This window comes from Arachis hypogaea, chromosome 11 (genome assembly GCF_003086295.3).
Source record: "Arachis hypogaea cultivar Tifrunner chromosome 11, arahy.Tifrunner.gnm2.J5K5, whole genome shotgun sequence".
NCBI lineage: Eukaryota > Viridiplantae > Streptophyta > Magnoliopsida > Fabales > Fabaceae > Arachis > Arachis hypogaea.
Genome location: NC_092046.1, coordinates 27,364,314 through 27,372,183, shown reverse-complemented (window position 1 = coordinate 27,372,183; position 7,870 = coordinate 27,364,314). Strand labels below are relative to the sequence as shown.

At 41.4% G+C, this 7,870-nt stretch overlaps 1 non-coding gene across 1 annotated transcript; it reads left to right on the top strand.

The window, feature by feature from the left end:
* The first annotated feature begins 7,127 nt into the window (after positions 1-7,127).
* Positions 7,128-7,235, top strand: LOC112725304 (small nucleolar RNA R71). Its single transcript, XR_003164421.1, has one exon. It is a non-coding gene; the product is annotated as a small nucleolar RNA R71 (small nucleolar RNA).
* The last annotated feature ends 635 nt before the right edge of the window (positions 7,236-7,870 follow it).

Genomic DNA, 7,870 nt, shown 5'->3' with positions numbered 1-7,870 from the left:
AGAAGAGCAGAAAGCAGTGATGAGAATGATGCATTAAGTAAAAGGATTTCTGCCACAAAAGAGTAAAGAGCAGTGACTGAAATAGTAGAGTAGATAGAAAAGAAGGTATTAATTAAAAGGATCTCTACCGCAGTAGAGTAGAGAGCAACGGTTGAAAAGAAATTGAGTGTTGTTTGGGCCTTAGTGCCAAGTGTCTAGTGAGGACAGCGATGCGTAACACTCACTTGATACTATAGGGATGGCTCAGTGAGGACGGCGATGCGTAACGCTCACTGGAGACCGAAAGGAAGTTTATCCCATGAGGACGGCGATGTGTAACGCTCATGGAGGAGACGTTGGCTAAGATAGGGACGGCGATATGAAACGCTTGTCTCAGGACCAGTGTCGAGAATCGGGCAACAAACCGACACATGAGCTCATGGCCTGTTGGTGCACGAAATTGTGATCTCTGGTAATGGCTCCAAAAACTTGGTGCTCTAATCTTAATTCATAATTTGTCACAACTTCAATACAACTAACCAGCAAGTGCACTGGGTCATCCAAGTAATAAAACCTTACGTGAGTAAGGGTCGATCCCACGGAGATTGTTGGTATAACGCAAGCTATGGTCATCTTGTAAATCTCAGTCAGGCGGATATCAAATGGTTAATGAGTTTTCGAATAATAATAATAAATAAACAGAAAATAAAGATAGAAATACTTATGTAATTCATTGGTGAGAATTTCAGATAAGCGTATAGAGATGCTTTCGTTCCTCTGAACCTCTGCTTTCCTGCTGTCTTCATCCACTCATTCCTACTCCTTTCCATGGCAAGCTTTCTGTAAGGCATCACCATTATCAATGGCTACATCCCATCCTCTCTGTGAAAAAGGTCCAAATGCTTTGTCACGGCACGGCTAATCATCTGGAGGTTCTCAATCATACTGGAATATGATTCACCCTCCTTTTGCGTCTGTCACTACGCCCAGCACTCGCGAGTTTGAAGTTCGTCACAGCCATCCCTTCCCAGATCCTACTCGGAATACCACAGACAAGGTTTAGACTTTCTGGATCTCAGGAATGGCCATCCATGGGTTCTAACTTATACCATGAAGATTCTAATATCTCGGACTCGGTCCCCTGTATTAGATATCTAAGAGATACTCATTCTAGCTTGTTTGCATGTAGAACGGAAGTGTTTGTCAGGCACGCATTCATAAGTGAGAATGATGATGAGTGTCACATAATCATCACATTCATCATGTTCTTGGGTGCGAATGGATATCTTAGAAGTGGAATAAGTTGAATTGAATATAAAACAGTAGTACTTTGCATTAAATCATGAGGAACAGCAGAGCTCCACACCTTAATCTATGGAGTGTAGAAACTCTACCGTTGAAAAATACATAAGTGAAAGGTTCAAGCATGGCCGAATGGCCAGCCCCCATGATCTAAGAACTAGACGTCCCAAGATGATCCGAAGATGTAAATACAATAGTAAAAAGTCCTATTTATACTAAACTAGTTACTAGGGTTTACAGAAGTAAGTAATTGATGCATAAATCCACTTCCGGGGCCCACTTAGTGTGTACTTGGGCTGAGCTTGAAGTTTACACGTGCAGAGGCTTCTTTTGGAGTTGAACGCCAAGTTGTAACGTGTTTTTGGCGTTCAACTCTGGTTCGTGACGTGTTTCTGGCGTTTAACTCCAGACTGCAGCATAGAATTGGCGTTCAACGCCCTTTTGTGTCATTTAAACTTGGGCAAAGTATGGACTATTATATATTGCTGGAAAGCTCTGGATGTCTACTTTTCAACGCCGTTAAGAGCGCGCCATTTGGAGTTCTGTGGCTCCAGAAAATCCACTTTGAGTTCAGGGAGGTCAGAATCCAACAGCATCAGCAGTCCTTCTTCAACCTCTGAATCTGATTTTTGCTCAAGTCCCTCAATTTCAGCCAGAAAATATCTGAAATCACAGAAAAATACACAAACTCATAGTAAAGTCCAGAAATGTGAATTTAACATAAAAACTAACAAAAACATCCCTAAAAGTAACTAGATCCTACTAAAAACATACTAAAAATAATGCCAAAAAGCGTATAAATTATCCGCTCATCACAACACCAAACTTTAATTGTTGCTTGTCCTCAAGAAACTGAAAATCAAATAGGATAAAAAGAAGAGAATATACTATAAATTCCAAACTATCAATGAAACATAGCTCCAATCAGACGAGCGGGACTTGTAGCTTTTTGCCTCTTGAATAGTTTTGGCATCTCACTTTATCCATTGAGGTTCAGAATGATTGGCATCTATAGGAACTCAGAGTTCAGATAGTGTTATTGATTCTCCTAGTTCAGTATGTTGATTCTTGAACACAGCTACTTTATGAGTCTTGGCCGTGGCCCTAAGCACTTTGTTTTCCAGTATTACCACTGGATACATAAATGCCACAGACACATAATTAGGTGAACTTTTTCAGATTGTGACTCAGCTTTGCTAAAGTCCCCAATTAGAGGTGTCCAGGGTTCTTAAGCACACTCTGTTTTTGCTTTGGACCTTGACTTTAACCGCTCAGTCTCAAGTTTTCACTTGACACCTTCACGCCACAAGCACATGGTTAGGGATAGCTTGGTTTAGCCGCTTAGGCCAGGATTTTATTCCTTTAGGCCCTCCTATCCACTGATGCTCAAAGCCTTGGGATCCTTTTTATTTACCCTTGCCTTTTGGTTTTAAGGGTTATTGGCTTTTTGCTCTTGCCTTTTGGTTTTAAGAGCTTTTGGCTTTTTCTTCTTGCTTTTTCTTTTTCTATTTTTTTTTCTCGCCATTTTTTTCTGCAAGCTTTGTATTCACTGCTTTTTCATGCTTCAAGAATTATTTTTATGATTTTTCAGATTATCAAATAACATGTCTCCTTGTCATCATTCTTTCAAGATCCAACATATTTAACATTCATAAACAACAACTTCAAAAGACATATGCACTGTTCAAGCATTCATTCAGAAAACAAAAAGTATTGTCACCACATCAATATAATTAAACTAAGTTCAAGGATAAATTCGAAACTCATGTACTTCTTGTTCTTTTGAATTAAAAACATTTTTCATTTAAGAGAGGTGATGGATTCATAGGACATTCATAACTTTAAGACAAAGTTACTAAATACTAATGATCATGTAATAAGACACTAACATAGATAAGCACTTAATATAAAGAAAATGAAAAACAGAAAATTTGAGAACAAGGAATGAGTCCACCTTAGTGATGGTGGCGTTTTCTTCTTGAGGTACCAATGATGTCCTTGAGCTCTTCTATGTCTCTTCCTTGTCTTTGTTGCTCCTCCCTCATAGCTCTTTGATCTTCTCTAATTTCATGGAGGATGATTGAGTGCTCTTGATGTTCCACCCTTAGTTGTCCCATGTTGGAACTCAGTTCTCCTAGGGAGGTGTTGATTTGCTCCCAAAAGTTCTGTGGAGGAAAGTGCATCCCTTGAGGCATCTCAGGGATTTCTTGGTGATGAGCTTCTTCATGCGTCTCTTGAGATCCATGAATAGGCTCTCTTGTTTGCTCCATCCTTTTCTTAGTGATGGGCTTATCCTCATCAATGAGGATATCTCCCTCTATGTCAATCCCAGCTGAATTGCATAGATGGCAAATGAGGTGAGGAAAGGCTAACCTTGCCATAGTGGAGGACTTGTCAGCCACCTTGTAGAGTTCTTGAGGTATAATCTCATGAACTTCCACCTCTTCTCCAATCATGATGCTATGGATCATGATGGCCCGGTCTATAGTAACTTCAGACCAGTTGCTAGTGGGAATGATTGAGCGTTGAATGAACTCCAACCATCCTCTAGCTACAGGCTTAAGGTCCAGTCTTCTCAGTTGAACCGGTTTGCCTTTTGAGTCAATCTTCCATTGAGCTCCTTCCACACATATGTCCATGAGGACTTGGTCCAACCTTTGATCAAAGTTGACTCTCCTTGTGTAGGGGCGTGCGTTCTCTTCCATCATGGGCAAGTTGAACGCCAACCTCACATTTTCCGGACTAAAATCTAAGTATTTCCCCCGAACCATGGTGAGATAATTCTTTGGGTTCGGATTCTTACTTTGATCATGGTTCCTAGTGATCCATTCATTAGCATAGAATTCTTGAACCATTAGAATTTCAACTTGTTGGATGGGGTTTGTTAGAACTTCCCAACCTCTTCTTTGGATCTCATGTCGGATCTCCGGATACTCATTTTTCTTGAGTTTGAAAGGGACCTCAGGGATCACCTTCTTCTTGGCCACAACATCATAGAAGTGGTCTTGATGGGCTTTGGAGATGAATCTTTCCATCTCCCATGACTCGAAGGTGGAAGCTTTTGTCTTCCCTTTCCCTTTTCTAGAGGATTCTCCGGTCTTAGGTGCCATCAATGGTAATGGAAAAACAAAAAGCTTTATGCTTTTACCACACCAAACTTAGAATATTGCTCGCCCTCAAGCAAGAGAAGAAAGAAAAGAAGAAGAAGAAGAAATGGAAGAGAGGGATAGAGGGTTGTGTTTTGGCCAAGAAGGGGATGAGAGGGTTTTATTGTGTGAGAATGAAGAAGAATGGAGAGGTTTATATAGTGGAGGGAGAGGGGTTAAGGTTCGGCCATATGGGGTGGGTTTAGGTGGGAAAGTGATTTTGAATTTTTTTGGTAGGTGGGGTTTATGAGGTAGGTTTATGGGGAAGAGTGGATGGATGTGAGTGGTGAAGGGGTAGTAGGGAAGAGAGCTTGAGGTGATTGGTGAAGGGGTAATGGGGAAGAGAGCTTGGGGTGATTGGTGAAGAGTTTTGGGAAAGGGTGTTTATTGGGAAGAGAGGATGAATGAGAAGAGGGAAGAGTATGAGTGGAGGTAGGTGGGGATCCTGTGTGGTCCACTGATGCTGAGATGATCCTGTGGGGTCCACAGATTCTGAGGTGTCAAGGATTTACATCCCTGCACCATTGAGACATGTAAAATGCCTTTGCATGCAATTCTGGCGTTTAAACGCCGAATTGATGCTTGTTCTGGGCGTTCAGCGCCCAGATGCAGCATGTTTCTGGCGTTGAACGCCAGTTCTATGCTTGTTTCTGGTGTTCAGCGCCAGCTTTCCTCAGTGTGCATTCCTGGCGTCTGAATGCCAGGATACTGCTTGTTTTGGGCGTTCAACGCTAGATCCATGCTCTGTTCTGGCGTTGAACGCCAGCCAGATGCTCCTTACTGGCGTTTAAACGCCAGTAAGCCCTTCCTCCAGGGTGTGATTTTTCTTCTGCTGTTTTTTATTCTGTTTTTGATTTTTCTATTTATTTTGTGACTCCACATGATCATGAACCTAATAAAACATGAAAGAACAATAAAAATAAAAATAAAATTAGATAAATAAAAATTGGGTTGCCTCCCAACAAGCGCTTCTTTAATGTTAATAGCTTGACAGTGGGCTCTCATGGAGCCACACAGGTGATCAGGTCAATTTTATAGACTTCCCAACACCAAACTTAGAGTTTGGATATGGGAGTTCAACACCAAACTTAGAGTTTGGTTGTGGCCTCCCAACACCAAACTTAGAGTTTGACTGTGGGGGCTCTGGTTGACGCTGCAGTGAAAGAAGCTTATCGTGCCTCTTTTCCATGTTTTCAAGATGATAACCTTGTGCTTTAAACACAAGGGAGTCCCCATTCAATTGAAGGACTAATTCACCTCTGTTAACATCTATAACAGCTTCTGCTGTGGCTAGGAAAGGTCTTCCAAGGATGATGCACTCATCCTCATCCTTTCCAGTATCAAGGATTATGAAATCAGCAGGGATGTAAAGGCCTGCAACCTTTACTAGCATGTCCTCTACTTGTCCATAAGCCTCTTTTCTTGAACTGTCTGCCATTTCTAATGAGATTCTAGCAGCTTGCACCTCAAAGATTCCCAGTTTCTCCATTACAGAGAGTGGCATGAGGTTTATCCCTGACCCAAGGTCACATAGAGCCTTCTCAAAGGTCATGGTGCCTATAGTACAAGGTATTAGGAACTTTCCAGGATCCTGTTTCTTCTGAGGCAATCTCAGTTGATCCAATGTATTAGTTCATTGGTGAACAGGGGAGGTTCATCTCCCCAAGTCTCATTACCAAATAAATTGGCATTCAGTTTTATGATTGCACCAAGGAACTTGGCAACTTGCTCTTCAGTAACATCCTCATTCTCTTCAGAAGAGGAATACTCATCAGAGCTCATGAATGGCATAAGGAGGTTTAATGGAATCTCTATGGTCTCTAGATGAGTCTCAGATTCCTTTGGTTCCTCAGAGGGAAACTCCTTATTGATCACTGGACGTTCCAGGAGGTCTTCCTCACTGGGATTCACGTCCTCCTCCTCTCTTGAGGGTTCGGCCATGATTGATATATCAATGGCCTTGCACTCTCTCTTTGGATTCTCTTCTGTATTGCTTGGGAGAGTACTAGGAGGTGTTTCAGTGATTTTCTTACTTAGCTGGCCCACTTGTGCTTCCAGATTTCTAATGGAAGACCTTGTTTCATTCATGAAACTTAAAGTGGCCTTAGATAGATCTGAGACTATGTTTGCTAAGCTAGATGGATCCTGCTCAGAACTCTCTGTCTTTTGCTGAGTTGATGATGGAAAAGGCTTGCTATTAAACCTGTTTCTTCCACCATTGTTAAAGCCTTGTTGAGGCTTTTGTTGATCCTTCCTTGAGAGATTTGGGTGATTTCTCCATGAGAGATTATAGGTGTTTCCATAAGGTTCACCCATATAATTTACCTCTGCTATTGCAGGGTTCTCAGGATCATAAGCCTCTTCTTTAGAAGATGCCTCTTGAGTACTGTTGGATGCAGCTTGCATTCCATTCAGACTCTGAGAAATCATATTGACCTGCTGAGTCAATATTTTATTCTGGGCCAATATGGCATTCAGAGTATCAATTTCAAGAACTCCCTTCTTCTGAGGCATCCCATTACTCACAAGATTCCTCTCAGAAGTGTACATAAACTGGTTATTAGCAACCATGTCAATGAGTTCTTGAGCTTCTGCAGGCGTTTTCTTTAGGTGAATGGATCCACCTGCAGAAGTATCCAATGACATCTTAGCTAATTCAGACAGACCATCATAGAATATATCCAGGATGGTCCATTCTGAAAGCATGTCAGAAGGACACTTTTTGGTCAGTTGCTTATATCTCTCCCAAGCTTCATAGAGGGATTCACCTTCTTTTTGTCTGAAGGTTTGAACATCCACTCTAAGCTTACTCAGCTTTTGAGGAGGGAAGAACTTGGCTAAGAAAGCCGTGACCAGCTTATCCTAAGAGTTCAGGCTATCTTTAGGTTGAGAATCCAACCATATTCTAGCTCTGTCTCTCACAGTAAACGGGAAAAGCATGAGCCTGTAGACTTCAGGATCTACTCCATTAGTCTTAACAGTATCACATATCTGCAAGAATTCAGTTAAGAACTGAAAAGGATCTTCAGATGGAAGTCCATGAAACTTGCAGTTTTGTTGCATCAGAGAAACTAGTTGAGGCTTAAGCTCAAAATTGTTTGCTCCAATGGTAGGGATGGAGATGCTTCTTCCATGTAAATTGGAATTAGGTGCAGTAAAGTCACCAAGCATCCTCTTTGCATTATTATTATTTTCGGCTGCCATCTCCTTTTCCTGTTCAAAAATTCCTATAAGGTTGTCTCTGGATTGTTATATTTTAGCTTCTCTTAGTTTCCTTCTTAGAGTCCTTTCAGGTTCAGGGTCTGCTTCAACAAGAATGTTCTTGTCCTTGCTCCTGCTCATATGAAAAAGAAGGGAATAGAAAGATCCTCTTTGCTTCAGTAGAGAGAGGTTCCTTTGTGTGAGTAGAAGAAGAAAGGGAGTAAGAGTGAAGAAGAATGGAT